This window comes from Xenopus laevis, chromosome 9_10S (genome assembly GCF_017654675.1).
Source record: "Xenopus laevis strain J_2021 chromosome 9_10S, Xenopus_laevis_v10.1, whole genome shotgun sequence".
NCBI classification, from domain to species: Eukaryota; Metazoa; Chordata; class Amphibia; order Anura; family Pipidae; genus Xenopus; species Xenopus laevis.
The window spans coordinates 39,114,447-39,133,785 of NC_054388.1; positions in this window are offsets into that span (position 1 = coordinate 39,114,447).

A 19,339-nucleotide genomic window follows, 5' to 3' on the forward strand; every position below is an offset into this window, starting at 1 on the left:
ATTGTGGCGCAGGAAGATGCAAATACCCGTGTAGTGCCCTTTAATCATGGAAAGCAGTGTAAATGCCATGGACATATATTTTTGGGGTAAGCCACCGTCACAAAGAATTGTTATATTTAAAGCAATACTAAATACAGCAAAACAATGACTAGCAGGAATCAAATGAGCAGTCAGTCTGTAACTGAGCTTTCCATTTTGCAGTGTCATGCATTGTGCAGTACAGGTGCCTGACCTGTGAGTAATACAAAAGAAGTATATTTACTTCTAGACTGGGGAAAATCAAATGTTTTCTTTATGTATACAGAAGGAAATGGAATGCAGAATTCAATGGCTTTGAACTTTTTTGCCCTGCTTTTTTTATCATGAGTATCAGAACTATAATGCCTATTTGCTAATCATTGCCCATTATATGTTGTACAATAAGAAATGCACAGTTAAATCCTAGTAATCAATAGAAAGGAGCTATAATATCCCTATTTGTCTTTAAAAAAAGGACACTAATGTATAACCTTTTACAGGATAATGATTGTATCATTGAACCTGCGGGGGGGGGGGGACCAGATAAGGGGCCATGGAAGGTGACATGTGATCCCAGCAACTCCTTCCAACAAGAGCATTATGAAATATATTGAGACATAAAAGCAAACAATTAATGTGTGTTGTTTCTATAGGCAAGGAATGGATGTCACGGGCAATGGCACTCAGTACATTTTGTCTCCTGCGCTGGAGAACATTATGCACACGGCGACAAAATACGAGAAAAGCTTTGATCTCAGTGGTAAAACAATTATTTGCCTTGTTGTTCTGTCTCTTTCCAGAATTCAATTTAAAAAACTCAATGACCCCTGTAACCAAACTTTGTGATTGGTATTGTTACTTTTTGTTGCTTTATTTTTTTATATAGGCCCCCTATCCATCTAACATTCTGCCTTCCAACCCATTGCTTGGTTGATAGGGTCAATGGGAATATAGCAATCAGAAAGCCATTGAAATGCCAAACTGGAGAACTGCAGAACAAAAAGTGAAATCATTCAAATACCCACAAAAAAAGAGATGGTCTTAAATTAAGAGTACAACACACTAAGAGCTTATTTTAAAGGGATCCTGTCATCGGGAAACATGTTTTTTTCAAAACACATCAGTTAATAGTGCTACTCCAGCAGAATTCTACACTGAAATCCATTTCTCAAAAGAGCAAAAAGATTTTTTATATTCAATTTTGAAATCTGACATGGGGCTAGACATTTTTTCAATTTCCCAGCTGCCCCCAGTCATGTGACTTGTGCCTGCACTTTAGGAGAGAAATGCTTTCTGGCAGGCTGCTGTTCTTCCTTCTCAATGTAACTGAATGTGTCTCAGTGGGACATGGGTTTTTACTATTGAGTGTTGTTCTTAGATCTACCAGGCAGCTGTTATCTTGTATTAGGGAGCTGCTATCTGGTTACCTTCCCATTGTTATTTTGTTTGGCTGCTGGGGGGAAAAGGGAGGGGGTGATATCACTCCAACTTGCAGTACAGCAGTAAAGAGTGATTGAAGTTTATCAGAGCACAAGTCACATGACTTGGGGCAGCTGGGAAAATTGACAATATGTCTAGCCCCATGTCAGATTTCAAAATTGAATATAACAAAATTTGTTTGCTCTTTTGAGAAATGGATTTCAGTGCAGAATTCTGCTAGAGCAGCACTATTAACTGATTAATTTTGAAAAAAATTTTTTTCCCATGACAGTATCCCTTTAATGTAAACTACCCCTTTAAAGATGTAAGAGTTTTTAAGATTTGAGAGGTATGTTGACAATCTCAAGCTGGAAAAAAAGAGAAAATGCACAGGTTATATAGCAGATAAGCGATAAACTCTGTAGAATAGTATGGTGTTTTACCGGGCTTATCTGTTATGTGCTATATAACCTGTGCCTTTTCTCCTTTTCCAGCTTGAATGGCTGTCCCCATGGCTGCATAGCAGCTTGTTTATATACACTATAGCAGTCTTTCTGAAGCAAACACATAACTTTTACCAGTGTGGAGCAACAGTACATTATATTGTCATTCCTTTAAAGCACTTTGAATTTTTTTGCTGTTACTGTTCCTTTAAGTCCAAATCAGCAGTAGGCAATAGTAGCAGAAACAGGGTAGATGTTGTTAACCCTTAATGACATTAAGGTACAGTAGAGAAATGGAAGGTACCATGTTGGTAAAATAACAGTGGGGGGGGGAGAAATGAAATGGAGGGGTTTATGGTTAAAATACAGTATAACAGGTGAGGTGTGGCAGCAATAACTGGCAGTTGCAAATGGATATGGAAAATATCGTGGTCTTAAAGCAAACGTGGGCCCAAATAACTCAATGGACAAGAATATACAAGACGTTGGCCCTAACATAGATGCAGAAGACATAGCAGATATAGGGACCCTGAGATAGCAATGTGTAATATACTGCAGTTGCAGGATTAATGCAGCAATAAAATAAGTCAGATAACTTTAAAAGGAGATTACATGGCAGCTAATGAGCTATATGTATCCCAGACACACAAGCTGTATTTCATGAATGTTTATGAAAAATGTCTTAAGCTGCAATAGATGCAAAGATATAGTCGTACAAAACCAAGATTTTCAGACCGCGTGTGGATCGTCCTGACATTTTTCGTACCATGGCAATTGGTCGTTAAGTTGAAGAGGTTAGAAGAATTATCTCGGCTACAGATAAGATCTCTGCATGTATTGCCTATCTGACGATATCAATGGGTGACTGTCACTACTATTTGATGATCATGACCAGAGGCCGGCCACGCCAGCTGGGCACCCTAGGCAACCCAGCCCGCTCCCACTTCCCCCATTGCGCGCTCACGCATGCGCAGTGATGCGGTGCATTTCCGAACTTGAAGAGGGCGGTCACGCATGCAGAGGGCATTCAAACATGACGTGGTTTGCGCATACTCGGTGACGCCGAGCGGCGTTCGTTTGCGATCAATGCTAGGTAAGTTTGGTCTAGGGGTAGGCAGAAGAGGTAGCTGCCCAGCGCCCCCCAATCGTTGTGCCCTAGGCAGCTGCCTCCTCTGCCTAACCCTAGTTCCGGCCCTGATCATGACTGTTGGATGATTGCTGTCAATTAGTGGCCAGAAAATCGTCGATTTGCCAGATTTTTCTGACTGGTTAGTTGTAGATCTACACAAATGAACAAGTGTTCATCACACAAAGAATAAATTCTGCACATCTATGGCAAGCTTCATCCCCAAAGTAAAGACTGGTCATAAGATGATTTTGGCATGGGGCCCAATAACTTACAGTTACACCATTGTTATGCCAATGCATTGCTTGTAGGGTTGCCAAGTGGGACAGACGTCCCGGACCCTGTATATTTCAAGTTTAAAGGGGGCCCAGCTGTGCTGCAGTTCCCAGATTAGCCAATCCCACCTTGAACTGGGTAAATAGATAGGCTGTACAAAATAAAAATGTTTCTAATATAGTCAGTTAACCAAAAATGTAATATACAAAAGCTGGAGTGACTGGATGTGTAACAGAACAGAACAGAACACTACTTCCTGCTTTGCAGCTCTTTAAATCTGAGATAGTCAGCGACTTTAAGGGGGGGGGCACATGGGACATATCTGTTCAGTGAGTTTGCAATTGATCCTCAGCATTCCGCTCAGTGGAAAAGCAGGAAGTAGCGTTCTGGCTATAATGTTATACATCCAGTCAGTTTATAGATTCCATTTTTGGCTAACTAACTATATTCGAATCATTTTTTATTTTGCACAGCCTATTTACCCAGTTTTTATTTTCATACTAAACAATTCCTTTAAAGTAGGACATAGCTGAAAAACCAGACGAAGAAAGCCAAATCCGGTGAGGGGAGCCAAAGCCACTAAAGCCACAAAATAACTAGAAGAAGCTGCCATAGCTAAGGAGAACGAAGAAGACCACCCACCAAACTTTAAAGGTAAGTTCCACTGAACAATAGAATATGGAGAAGCCGCACACCACACACTCCCAAAGGTTCTTATCCTGGTGCCCAGTGATAGAGGAATCGGCAGCCTCACAACAAGGGTAAGAAGAATTTCACCGGCACACAGGAATTGTAGTAGCAGGGCAAGCCCTTGCAATTTTATTATGCAGTAGTGCAACGTTTCGGGGTCACGCCCCTTTGTCATGCTTGACAAAGGGGCGTGACCCCGAAACGTTGCACTACTGCATAATAAAATTGCAAGGGCTTGCCCTGCTACTACAATTCCTGTGTGCCGGTGAAATTCAAGTTCCAATGAACACCAATAGTCTTTTCTTGTAGGGTAGGGTAGGCTTTGCCACCAATGTTTTTTTTTTTTTACTTTTATGGGGGGGGGCGACCTGACCACCAATTGTTTTTTAACTTGTAGGGGGGGACTCTGGCCACTAACATTTTTTTTTACTTAAAGGAGGGGGACTGGCCACCAATGTTTTAGTTGTTTTTTTATACTTGTAAGGCCACCAATGTTTTTTTTAACCTTGTAGAGAAGACCCTGGCCACCAATGGGTTTTAGCACTCATGTATGGGTGACTTTTTTTTACTGTGGTGTGGAGGTCCATGGGTTTGGGGTGGGCCTTTCCAAGAAAATGTTGTTATATGGGGCCCTGTGCTTTCTGATTGTGGCCCAGAGTGCTTGTCTGCTTTATCCATTGCTGCCATTGCTGCTGCTTTGTAAGGATTTGCCCAAGTCCCAAGTTATCACTACAGGGGATCAGTGGGGGTTACTTGATCTTTTTGGATCCCATTGGACCAGGCTTTTTATGAGGGAAGAGCAGCCCCATGGCATATAATGTCCATTTGATGTGTTTTAATTCTGTTCTTTAATGTATTATTGTATTAATGTACTGCATATGACTGCTCTACAGCACCTTGTTTCATTTTAATAGGCACACACAGGACAAGACATATTATAGCAGTCTAATCCTCCCAGACATATAAAAATGGGACCAGACATAAATGGTTTTACAACTGTTGTCCCTAATTGAACTAGTGCTGCGCTCTAAAGGAAAAACCCATTAAATTGTCTCTGTGACAAACTATCTCTGGGCATATTTTATGTACCGGCATGTATAATTGCACATGTGGCACTCTACAGATCGATTTGTTGTGCAAGAAAGCTTTGTATGTAAGGTGTGAGGAACCCCCCATGGACTTCAAACAAATGTAGTAAATTTACCTATTATTGTGTATTTTACAAATTTTTGCTGGGAAGGTTCTAACCTTTAGTATGATATAGATGAGCCTATTTTAAGCCTATTTTGTTTTTTAACTTGTAGGGGGAACCCTGGCCACTAATGGGTTTTATTAACTTATAGGGAGGAGCCTGGCCACCAGTGACATTTTTTTTTTAACTTTTATGGGGGCCCCTGACCACTGAATTTTGACTGAATTTTTTTTTATCTTGTAGGGAGGAACCTTGGCCACTAATAGGATTTTTAATTTGTGTGGAGCAGGGGTGGCCACCAGTGAAGTATTTTTTTAACTTTTATGGGGGCCCTGACCACCAATTGTTTGTTTTTTTTAACTTGTAGGGGGAACCCTGGCCCCCAATGGGTATTTAACATTCATGTTTTAGTGCTCATGTTTGTATGAATTTTATACTGTGGTATGGGGGTCTGGGCATGGGCTGTGGCAATGGGCGGAAGCCTAGGGGGCCCAGAAAATTTTGTTGTACAGGGCCCCATGATTTATGATGGGTTGCAACCAGACAGCTTCCAAATCTGACAGCTACACAATGAAAAAAAGTAAATAAGTTTGTCTTCAATGTAATGCAAACTACACCTTTAGTGAGTTCAGAACTCTCTCTTACAATATAGTTTTAACATCAACACCACATAAGACAGGACCCCCCTGTTAGATAGGAGAGAGCCTTGCAGAACTGGACAGTCCAATTTGAAGACCTCAAAAGGAGTAGGACTTTCAAAAGACATGGGAAGAAGCAAAAAAAAAAAAGATCTGGTCAGGGTAGATCAAGGACATGGTGAAGCTTACATTTTAAGTATTATTGTATGTGTACAGGCCCCACTGCACAAGAAGGCAGGGACAACCATGGTACAGATATTCCTTTCCATTGGCAGAAACCCCTTCTATTCTCTGGTAATCCCCTCTGAATGTATAGTGTTTATAATCATTAGACAGTACTTGGTGTGACCTGAGGTTATGGGCACTTGATACTATTGTTTGGATAAGCATTGGTTTTTTCCTGAGCCATGGGCCAACGAAAATGAATCCGTCTCATCAAGATATTCTACATAGTCAAGGGACCCCGCTGAAGTCGCCAACATCTCTGCTTCACATATACAGTTAAGCATACGTCAACTGTACCATGTCATCTAAAGTTAGTACTATCATTGTTGTGGCTCGTCTCTTTCCCACTTCTGACAGAGTGTCGGGAGGGGGAGAGGATGAGCTTGTTTCATTATCTTTCTCTCTTCTCTGTTTTCCTCTGTTTGAAAATACCTGACGACACTGCTTGATTGTAAAACCTTTTTCTTTTCTTGGAAAATCAATAAAAAACTATTGAAAAAAAAAAAAAAAAGAAGGCAGGGACAAGCAGTGAGCTAATAACCTATGGATCCTAGAAGGGTTGACCCTATTAATTAAGTATTATGGACCCCATAATTTCGAAAGGCTATCCTACCAGTTGGCTTTGCATATTAGAGATAAATTAATGCACCTAAACAGTTAAATGTTTCTGCCTGTGGGTAAAAGATCTTTTCTCTTTATTAGCTTAAATTATTTTAGATACCTTTAGTAGATTACTAAAGGTAGGAGAGAAAAAATAAATAAATAAATACAAAATAAAAAAGTATGCAGGTTTACACATGCAGATAAAAATAATGCATATAAAATTAAGTAAAAAATAAAAGTATAAGAATAGTAGAAGGATCAGACATGTGGGGGTAAAGCCCCGGAGAGTATGGAGTTTAATATCTCTCTGTGGCCTAGGCAACTGCAAATCCCCCAAAAAAGTGGTTATTCCACTTTAGCCACTGGTAACAACAGGCAGCTTCCGGGAAAGAAGGTATTTTTTCCCCTTTTTGTATTTTTTTCCTTCCTTCCTTTTTTCCCTTTTACCGAGGTGTATTATTTATGCGATTTGTTTGAAGGGTGTAATGATTGTTCCATGGGGTCAACATTTCGTATAGATAAACAAATGTTAAATCAGAAATATAAATGTTATGTGTTCCAATAGTATAAATAAGGTATTGAATATGGAATGTAAGGTCCTCTCCTTTAATGTAAATGGTATAAATGAACCAGTTAAGGGATCAAGGGTAATCCATGAATGTAAAAAACATAAAGCAAAAATTGTGATGTTACAAGAAACCCATTTTAGACAAAATCATCAACCAGCGCTGAACTGGAAGGATTATACACAAATATATATGAGTAATAATCCGCATAAGAAGGCTACAGGGGTCATAACTTTGATCTGTAGAGATCTGCCCTTTAAACTGTTATATTTCAGATACGGAAGGACGGTATGTGATAGTAAAGGGCAAATTAGCTAATCAGATTTGCACGGTGGCAAGCGTTTATGGTCCAAATAAAAAGCAAGCCATATTTTTACAACAGTTTGTACAGGTCTTAGGAAGATTTGGGGAAAGTTTAATTATAATGGGAGGAGATCTAAATATTATGATGAACCCACTAATAGACTCTTCCTCCAGCTAAAGAAATATTTCTTATGAAAGTCTTAAGGGAGTAAGTCTTAAAGTCTTAAGGGAGTAAAGAAAGCCTTTATGGAATTATACCTAGTAGATATATGGAGGGTAACCAACCCCAAATAGAAAGATTATACACATTATTCCAAAACACATCAGGTATACTCTAGAATTGATTATATTTTGGTGTCGCAACAATGGGTACATCACTTTCAGCAAGCCTATATTGAGGTATCTACAATTTCAGACCATTCCCCGGTGATAGTAAGCTATAGTATACCAAATTTAATTAATTTTTATTGCATAAGGAAAATAATAGCGAAAGGATACAGAAATGGATTACTGAAATAGTAGAAAATAATAGTGATTCGAATGTCTCACCAGCCACAATGTGGGAGACGCTTAAATGTGTCTTGAGAGGTCAGTTGATTGCCTTAGGGTCGAATCTGAAAAAGAAGAAAGAAGAGGAAATAAATGGGATCATAAAGGAGATAGCACAATTAGAACAAGTCCATAAAGAAACATAAGCCCAAAAAACATTAATATCCTTAGAAAATAAAAGAGTTCGATTAAAGACACTCCTTAATCATAAAGTTCAGAAGGCATATCTAAGATCAAAGTATAATTATTATGAGCTGGGACATAAATGCAACAAAGATTTCGCCAGGACTTTAAAAAATTGACAACCTCGGAATCATATAACGACCATAAAAAATTCGAACAAAAATATACAATATGATACTAAAGGAATTGCAGAAGCATTTCACGAATATTATCAATCTTTATATAAATTAGAGAAGGATAACTCCATCCCTAAAAATTTAGAGATAGTTGAGAAATTTATTAAGGAGGCAAAGTTAAATCAAATAAATAGCGATCAGGCCCAGGAATTAGAGGCACCTTTTACAGTCATAGAAATCGAAGAGGGAATAGAATCCCTTTCCCCCGGGAAAAGTCCAGGGCCAGATGGGTATATAGCTTTATTTTATAAAACTTTTAAGGCCGATCTTACTCCACTGCTATTATCTTATTATAATTATATTTCGGATAAAGGGGGTTTCCATATACTGTACAAGCCCAGGAAGCTCATATCACTATTATACACAAACAGGACAAAGACCCACAACAGTGCTCGAGCTATAGACTGATCTCATTAATAAATATAGATATAAAACTATATGCTAAAATTTTAGGAAATAGGATAAAACAGTTCCTACCCTACCTTATTCACCCAGATCAAGCCGGGTTTGTATCGAAGAGAGAGGCAAAAGACAACTTAGCAAAAACTATATCTATAATAAGGCAAGCTCAAAGAACAAAAATACCGACGCTTATACTTACCACAGATGCTGAGAAGGCATTTGATAGAATTTCCTGGGTTTTCCTGGGGAAAACCTTGGACGGCTTTGGTCTAGGAAAAAAAATAAGGCAGAGGATATTTGCATTATACGATAGACCATCAGCCAGAATCTAAATTAATGCTACGTTATTGCCAAGGGTTCAGATATTTAATGGAACGAGGCAAGGTTGCCCTTTATCCCCAATCCTGTTTATACTAGTAATGAAAGTCTTACTTTCTCACGTAAGAAATAATATGGATATCTCGGGATTGGAGATAAAGGGCAAGGAATATAAATGCGTGGTGTTTGCAGATGATTTGATGTTGTTCATTACAAAACCACAGCTGACCCTGCCTAACTTAGTGAGGCTCTTGAATAAATTTGGGGAACTATCCAATTTTAAAATAAATTACTCAAAGTCCGAGATATTAAACATCAATGTTTCTAAAGACATAGCAGATTTGATAAAAAAGAACTTCTTATTTAAATGGAGCAACTCCACAGATAAATACCTGGGAGTTAAAATACAAGCAGATGTGGATAAAGTCTATCAGGACAATTATATACCGCTCTTGGTAACCTTACAAAAGACAATAGACAATTGGAGAAAATTAAGGATATCCTGGTTTGGGAGAGTCCAAGCCATAAAAATGATGGTTATGCTTATGGCATTATATATACTTCAAGTGTTACCTATAGAAGTGCCCCAAGCTTTTTTTAATTCATTTAAATCAATGTAAACTAGATATATTTGGAATGGGAAACGCCCTAGGTTAAAATATAAAATGTTAACTAGGTTAAAAGAAAAAGGGGGCTTGGGATTACCAGACCCTCAATTATATTATATAGCAATACACCTGGGGAGGATTTTGGATTGGACCACTAGAAAGGAAAAGAAAGAGTGGGCTCTCTTATAACAACAGTGGTATCAATACCCGATAGAAAATGCACTTTTTGTCATAAAAATAAAATAGCTTTACACTTTACTAACCCCCCATATGTGCTCCAACCCTTGATGTGTAACTTGAATTTACAACCAAGTATGGAAAGAGGGTCTTACTCAAGGTGGGAGAAATGGGGAGATAGAAATACAAAATTACGAGATTTGGTGAGGGGGAATAAGATGATACCCCTTAACGAGATACAGACGAGATGGGGAAATCACCCCAGAGATATATGGGGGATACAACCAGGTGAATCACTATATACAATCGTTGGGACATCAAAATTGGGAAAGAATCCCGACACAATGGGAACAATTAATACAGGAAGACTCAGTAATAATGAAACCATTTTTGAAACTCTATAGGATGATTTTAAACAGTGAACAACTTAAAATCCCTACCTTCTGTTCGCAATGGGAAAAGGAATTGGGTATTAGTCTCTCAGAGCAAGGGTGGGCAGAGATATTCAAATATGGGCATAAGATGTCGAGGGCCTCTAAAACAAAAGAGATAATATACAAACTGGTAACGAGATGGCATTACACACCAGGTGTAGGTGTTAAAAAAGATGTATCCGCATTACTCTAATGTTTGCTGGAGATGCAACGAAAGTGAGGGAACTCACATACACATCTGGATAGAATACCCAGCTGTGAAGGAGTTTTGGGACCAGGTGTTAGATACTATTAACAAAGTAACAGCATGCAAAATAAGCAGGGGTGAGCAGGCTCTAATTTTATTAAATATCGAGGGAGATAATCTGACAATGTTGAAGGATCCACTGACCTTTCATCTGCTCCAGTCAGCAAAGGCTCTTATCTCCAAGCAGTGGAAATCGAAGGAGGCCCCTACTTACATTAAGTGGTTGGGGGCAGTAGAAGAAATTAGACAATTAGAAGAGTTAACACACTTATATCAAAACAAGAGTGTATCGTATTGGAAGATCTGGTCCCCTTGGCTTAAATTCTTAGAGTCATTGGCTCAAGGGGGTAACTAATAAGGTCGATAATGAGGGGTTGAAAAGCCGAGGAAAATTTTGGAGCAGATGAGAGGTTAAGATAGAGTAATCAACATAGCGAATGTATACATGTAATAATAATGGATGTTAAGAGAATATTATGAAGCCAATGTTGGCTTATGCTTTTCTTTTTTTTCTTCATATACACCTCTTCTCCCCTTCCCCTATCCCTTTTTGTTTTCTGTATTTGTTTTTTTGTTTTTTGTTTTTCCCTAAGAGTTGAAAACTTGTTTTCTTTTTGAAAAAATAAAGAATTTAAAAAAAAAAAAAGATCTGCTCTAGATAGAACACTGGGCATGTCTGAGATTGTTTATTAGCTGGAAGATAAAGTGGCGCCTCAGTAACAATAAACAAGGCAGGTTATGCTGAGATCAAATGTCAGCAAAATAAAATCAGTTATTTGGCAGTAAATTAAAATTTTTTGGGGCAGTGGCTAACAAGAGGCTTTGATCACCCTGATTTTTCTTGAAAAATTGCAGCGACTGAACAATAAAGGAGCCCACACACATACAGTATGCATAAATATAAAGAGAAGGAATATTCTGGGTGCACAATGAACTATACCCTCATACTGTACTGTCTAAGGCAACATGTTGCTCCAAATCAATGGATATTGTTCTCAGTGGCCTCAAAGCAGATGCTTATTTTTCATTTCCAGGTTTGGAGACAAGTTTTGGTTGCATAAAAACCCCAGTGTACTGCCAAACAGAGCCTGTAGGCTGCCAGTCCACATAGGGGCTAACAATAGTCAATCACAGCCCATAATTGGTACCCCAGGAACTTTTTTCATGCTTGTGTAGCACACCCTTGAGTGTACTTTTGCTGTGTATTAAGGCGATGTGTGACCAGGCTAAAACTGCTTGTAGTGTGCCCAGACCCCCAGTGTACCCGTGCAACTCCCTGCAACTCCCGGTACCTGGTGTGGATAAATGCAGCAGGATATTCAGCCAGACAGTTTCTTTGCAGTAAACTATAACTGGTTTATTTACAGAGAACAGTGACAGGGTAGTAGTTCACAAGCACTTTGATGTTCACAGCAATCATAGAATAGCTTCAAAGCAATATTCCCTCCAGGGGGTACAAGGTACAGCAGACGGGCTAATATTCAATATATATCAAAGTCACAGCAATTGGGGAATAGTTACCACTCTCACTGGGCACTATCCCTCTGGTGAAGCACTAAGGCATGGGTTTTTCAGCCTGGGGTCTTGTATCTTGGCACCGGACTTGGTCCTCACCTCACTCACTGTATTCAGCCTGGGGTCTTGGGTCTTGGTACCCTATCTGGTCCTCAACTCACCCACTGTAGTCCCTGCTCTAGTGGTTCAAATAACACGGGGTCCTAAACCCACTATTTCTCCTCGTTGGAGCCACATCTGCTAAACAGATACCCTGTGCTGACTCTCACTCCTAGAGTGACTATTACTGTATTCACTATCACTAACTCACACTTAACTAACTTCACCGGCAGACCTGGACCTGTAGTACCTTTCAGTTAGGCAAAGTCCCAGAACATACCCAGACCGCATGGTGCGAAACTCCTTTATATTGACAAACAGTGCCATCCAGTGGACAATCTCTGTGAACTTATTTGGACCCAGCAAGGGACATAGCTGCCTGAGTTAACTATAGGACCCTTAGGTGTCCAAATACTAAAGGGGAACTGCCTGAGTAATTTAACCCAAATCTCAGGGTCCCTACACTTGTGTTGCTCTCCAACTTTTTTTTACAAATGAATGTGGTTCACTGGCAAATAAAGGTTAGGGATCCCTGGTCTAAGGGAAACAATATGGGTTGAGGGGAGGAGGTGGGCACAGCTCCTGAGCAGTTTGGATTAGTATGAAATCACAGGTCAGCCTAAGGCCACATACATATGAAGGATTCGGCAGTAACCTGCTTTCAACAGGGTATTCTGTTGTAATAGATGCTTAATTGTGCACTTAAGTGGTGAGTAAGGAGAGAAGAGAGACTGCCAAACAACTGTAGGGCAAAGGTGCCACTGAGTCAGAGTAGCAAGAAAGAAATACTGAGATACTGGAATTAAGTGGGTGAAGCTGGGGGAGTGGAGTGATGGCTTGCACTTGCCTAAGGTGTCCCTGGCACTCTTGTATACACACTAATATGCAAGCATTATATTGCTGACCAACATATATTCAAATAAGGCCTCTAGCCACCCTGACAAATTCCTCAGTACAAACGCAGTGACGCATTCTGTGTAAACACCTGCTCACAATTGCTTCGGCACAATCTCAGAAATTTGCACTCTGCCCAAACTGTAACCCTCGTTATCACAGGAGCTGTAATCTACAAACACAATCATAAACTGATTAATTGCTGTTACTACATTGCTTACTCCTTAAATCGTCAGGAAACAACAATGCCCTGAAGAATCATATTTACTTGTGCAATACAGACTCCCATTGAAGAAAAAAATAACTTATATAACTTTACTTAATGAGAACGGAATCCCTAGACCAAATTCTTCTTTATTAGTTTCAATACATTGGGCTGATGTACAGCTTCCTATTTACAGCAGAAATTTATATCGCCTTGATTGTCTTTCATGTTCCTAAGGTGCATGTGAAATAGTGATGTGCTGGCCGGCCCGCATGTCGTGATTTCTGGGTTCAGGTTGAGCTCTTCCTAATTGTGGCCATAAATGTACCAATTCCAATCTTTCTTCGAAAAGATCTTTCCAAGAAATATCGTTTGTTTCAATACACACGTGAAGAGCTGAATCATCAGATGTACAAGTAGAAATAATAGAATTCTGGGGGGCGTGGTCTGCATGGCTGGCTGAACGGACGTGTGTTCTAGAGCTCCGCGCCTTTTATCCTGCAAGATCCTAAGGAAATCTTTGGGGAGTCCCCAAAACTTCTATCTGGGGTACCCCACATACAGCACCCATGATGGGAGGCAACAGAACCCAAAAAGCGCGCTCTGAGGCTGCTGCGAAGTTGGAGCAATATGCACGGAATGCTCCTCAAGATGGCGGAGCCTCCCCGCCTCGTGAGGAAGGAGCCACGGCGCCAGTAACAGTGCTCCAGGACCAGTCAGTACAACTCCTGCTAAACGCAATCACTGACTGTAGAGCGGCCTTATCCTCCAAAATCGAAGAGGTTAAAACAGACCTGTCTCTCCTGAGAGCTGACCTTCACACGCTGCGGGAAAGAACAACCGATGCTGAGCAGCGGATCTCCAGATTGGAGGATATATGTAATCCTCTGACGCAGCAAATACAAGACCTTAGGGCCCAAAACATCGGGCTCAGCTCCAAACTGGATGATTATGAGAACCGGCAGCGCAGAAACAACGTCCGGGTGATCGGTCTCCCAGAGAAAGTGGAGGGGGAAGACCCTGCGCGATTTATGGAGCAATGGCTCCGGGAGCAACTTCCAGGGGCCGCCCTCTCCCCTCAGTTTGTTGTGGAGCGTGCTCACCGGGTGCCTGCTAGGCCGCTGCCCCCTGGGGCCCCGCCGAGGCCTTTCCTCTTCAAGCTCCTGAACTACAGAGATCGTGACGAGGTCTTGCGAGCCGCTCGCCAACAACCCCAGCTAACCTATCAGAACACCCGGATTCACCTATTCCCGGATTACTCTGCGGACCTCCAGAAAGTGCGTGCAGCATTTATTGGTGTCAAACGCAGGCTGCGGGAAGCAAACCTCACATACGCAATGTTATACCCGGCCAAATTGCGAGTACAAGCTGATGGCAAAGCGCAATTCTTTACAACGCCACAGGCGGCATCGGAGTGGCTGGACACTCGGGGCCTTCGTAATCTGCAGGTGGAGGACCGCCATTAGGGAGATGTGAGTACGTTATCTTGTCCAACCCAGACCGGTGCCCCCTAAGGTCATAGCCCTACAGCTGGCGGGCGCCCCTCCCCCCAATCTACCGTTATATGTGCTGGCCTCTGTTTCTATTGCTTACGCCCACGTCTCAGCCGAGGCTATGGAGCTGGGAATAATGTATTAGCCAGGACTGGGGTGGCGGAGTATTGGGTGGTGGCCTGATCTTCTCCCACACACGGCCTATCCATCCTACTTTTTTCTCTGAATTTAGAGGACTATGCGTATGTGGGACTGCCAGCTTCACTATCTTTTGCGGGATGGGCCAAAGTTTGGAACTCTGGATTCTAACATGGGCCTATGAGTGCACACGTGAGGGCGGGGGGCGCTGTTTTGGCCCTCGTGGGTTGTGACCGAGCCCGTACTGCAGCCTGGCCCCCGAGGCCCGCAATTGCCTTAGGACTTTTGCAGACCCCAGGAACTTAACCGGACGGTCTCCAGGGGAGGGTGTGCTGAATGTTATGTTTTGTTGTTGCTGTTGCTCCTACTGTTAATATGCTACTGGTTGCTTCAATTGCTGTTTGGGTGGTGGGCTGGGTACCCCGTATATTACTGCGATAGGCACCAGGAACCTCAGACACCCGGGTGGGCTGGAGGTTTCGCTAAGACCCCCTCACACAGTTTTTCGCCTCCCTGCTGCTGGGTTGCCTCGTATGTAGTGCCGAAGGGGCTGCTCTCTTAACCCAAAGATGACCTATCAAACTAGCGGAGGCTGGTTGGAGCCAACTGACCACTTCCTGTAACCAAGTTAGGTGCTCAAGTTATGGGATCAGAGACCTGCCAAGTTGCCCGGCAGGTAGGGAAGTTCGACGGGAATGTAAGTAGTTTTTGTTCATGTTACCCCCCTATCCCATCCCCATCCCCACTAACAGGTACATGGCCTCCTTTCGGTACATTTCTCATCAGCATCACTGATTCCACTACAGTTTGCAATGGAGTCACTTAGTATTATGTCTTGGAATGTCAGGGGTTTAAATACGAGGTTTAAACGTGCCCTGGTATTTGATTACGTGAGGAAGCACTCACCCCATATCTTAATGATGCAGGAGACGCACTTGGTAGGACAGCGGTTGCTGGCCCTTAAAAGGCCTTGGGTAGCGCATATGTATAACTCCACCTTTTCCACGCATGCTCGAGGCACCTCTATCCTAATCAGGAAAAATCTACCTGCTGAGTTACTTCATCTTACGACGGACCAGTATGGTAGATTTGTTGTACTGTCCCTACTCATAGCAAACAAGCCTATTAACCTAATTAGTTTATATGCCCCTCCGCCTTTGGCATCCTCGCTGTTAGACCTGGTGATTACTACCCTGGCCAGACACCCAATAGCGCCCGTATGTATTATAGGGGATTTTAATGCAACAATGGCGGCGGATAGGGACAGGCTCAACACCACCTCACCGCATAGTCCCAAGCTGTCGCAGTGGGCAGAGGCCATGCAACTAACTGATGTATGGCGTTGGAAAAACCCTGAAGAGAGAGTGTTCTCATGCTATTCTGCCACGCACAACACCATGTCCAGAATAGACCTGGCCCTTGCTTCCAGCGACTTACTGCCATATGTGCGAACAGCGCAATATTTACCCCGTGGTGTCTCTGATCACGCTCCCCTGTTAGTCACGCTAGGACTACTCTCCCCTAGGGAGGCCAAACCTTGGAGATTATCCCCATTGTGGCTGGCCAATGCCGCAGTGGCGGAGGCATCAGCTAAGGCTGTAGCGGAATACTGGGACCTAAACACTGCATCTGCAGCCCCTCCTGTGGTGTGGGATGCTTTTAAGGCCACAATGAGAGGTACCCTTATCGGTGCCGTAGCGGGTGCTAGAGCCACAGCTGCTGGGGAAATCCAGGCAACACAAAATGCTTCCTCTAGGGCAGAGGCCCAATATATAGCAGACCCCTCCACTCCCAACCTCCAGGTGTATAAAGCAGCACAGGCTGAACTGGAAAGGGCTAGAATTAAAGCGACTAGGAAGAAGTTGTTGTATGCCACCCAGCGCACCTTTGACAAAGGGGAAAAAAATGGGAAATTGCTGGCCTATCTGGCATCCACACAATCTGTCTCTATGGCAGTTCCCAGGATCCGTATGGCCTCAGGGGACATAGCCACAGATCCCAATAGCATTGCTGAAGTGTTCTCCACCTATTATCAGGACATATACACTACGCAAACTACTAACGACTACTCCCAGCTAAGCAGGTACCTTGACAGTATACCCATTCCTAGACTCTCACATGATCTGAGAGAGGTGCTGAATGCCCCGATCGCTGTGAGTGAGGTCTCACTGGCCATTAACTCTATGCCCGCCAACAAGGCACCAGGTCCCGATGGCTTCCCGGCCGAGTGGTACAAGATTAATGCAGATGTCATAATTCCGCATCTACACAGCACCATTAGTGATGCAATGGCCCGGGGTTCCCTCCCACTCTCCTACCGTGAGGCCACGATAGTGGTCATCCCTAAGGAGGGCAAAGACCCACAGCTGCCCGGTTCATACAGGCCGATTTCCCTACTAAATGTGGACACTAAAATCATGGCCAAAATATTGGCTAATAGGCTGAAGCTTGTCATAGCTGAGATAATACATTCAGATCAATCTGGATTTATGCCAGAGAGATCGACAGATATTAATATTAGGAGACTTTACACTAATATACTTGCAGTGCATAGGGAAGTAGGCTCAAGGGTGGTGGTCTCTTTGGATGCGGCCAAGGCATTCGACTCGGTCGAATGGTCGTATCTGTGGGAAGTAATGGCGCGGTTTGGCCTAGGTGACCGGTTCATCGCATGGGTGCGACTCCTGTATCATGACCCCCAAGCCCGCATCAGTGTCAATAATGTACTGTCACGCGGTTTTCGCCTAAGCCGTGGCACTCGCCAGGGATGTCCCCTCTCGCCATTGCTCTTCGCCTTGGCGATTGAGCCAATGGCCATTTTAATACGCACTGCTCCCAATATTGTAGGCTTACACTTGGGTAGGGTGGAGGAGCGTATCTCTTTATATGCTGATGATGTGCTATTGTACTTGCGTGACCCTGGCCCATCGCTACAGTCAACGTTAGCAATTATAGATGAATTTGGAGGATACTCAGGTCTGCACATGAACTGGGAGAAGTCTAGCATCTTCCCGATAGATGAAGGCATCGACCCCTCTAGCTACCCTCCATCTCCCCTGAGATGGGTAAGCTCCTTCAGGTACTTGGGCGTTGTGGTGGTGCGGGATAGCGCTAAATATACGGAACTCAACCTTACCCCGATTACCGACAGTATGGCGATCAAACTTAAGCAATGGGGGAACCTTCCTCTGACTACATGGGGGAGGATCAACTTGATAAAAATGATATATCTGCCAAAATTTTTGTACATCCTTCACAATTCTCCTATGTACATCCCTAAAACTGTATTCCACCAGATTGAGCAACTGCAGTCCTCGTTCATTTGGGGAAACAAATCTCCGAGATTTGCTAAAACCAAGTTAAAGGCCCCAATTAATGAAGGGGGACTGGGTTTCCCAGACCTACAATTTTATTTTCTGGCCTCTCAATTATACTATGTAGGTTGGTGGCTTGTGCCAGACCCCAATAATCCTAACTTTCAATTACAAGCTACGTTGGCAGGGTCGGTTGAATCCCTAAAGTATATAATTTATAGGAAAGCAGCAGACCTGCGGGTACGTCACCCGATTCTCACCACTCCCCACAAGGTTTGGACTGTGGCTCTACGGCTTGCTCACCTAGGGAACCCACTACTCGCACTTGATCTGCCCCTTTGGGGAAACTCAAACCTCCCCCACTTCCAACAACTATTGACATATATGTGCTGGCCAAAAGTTGGGATCAAAACTCTGGGCGATGTAGCACCAGAAGGACATTTGCTCAATAGGGAACAATTGCTACTAGCTCATCCTGGAGTCCAAATTCACCCCATAGTATATCAACAATTTAGGCATGCCTTTGTTACGCAATTTGCGTCGCCCAGAGTGACCCTGATCACATCTCCCCTCTTAGAGGTCCTTCGATCGCCAAACCAAAAGAAACTGGTTGCTAATCTCTATGGGAAATTGCTATCTACAATCCCCTCACCATTCGCCAAGGCGTATGCGTCTTGGCATGTGGATATCCCCACTTTGACAGAGGAGGAGTGGGAGGAGGGCACAGATAAGGCGTATCAGTTTCTTATTGCCACTAGAGACAGACTTATCCAATTCAAAACATTACATAGAATACATATCACACCATTACGCTTGAGCCGCATGGGAGAGGTGGCTAAGTCCTATTGCCCGAAGTGTCGCCAGCATGAGGCTGGCTACATTCATATGGTATGGAGTTGTCCTCAAATCAATAAATACTGGGCTGGTGTTATGTCCCATATACAAGACAAAACCACCTTCCCCAAGATAATGTCTCCACAAGTCTGTATACTGGGGGTGATAGATGAGATTGTCCCCCTAAATGCCAAGAGAGACCTATGGCGTTCACTATTGTTCTATGCGAGAAAAGCTTTGTTTATGAAATGGTT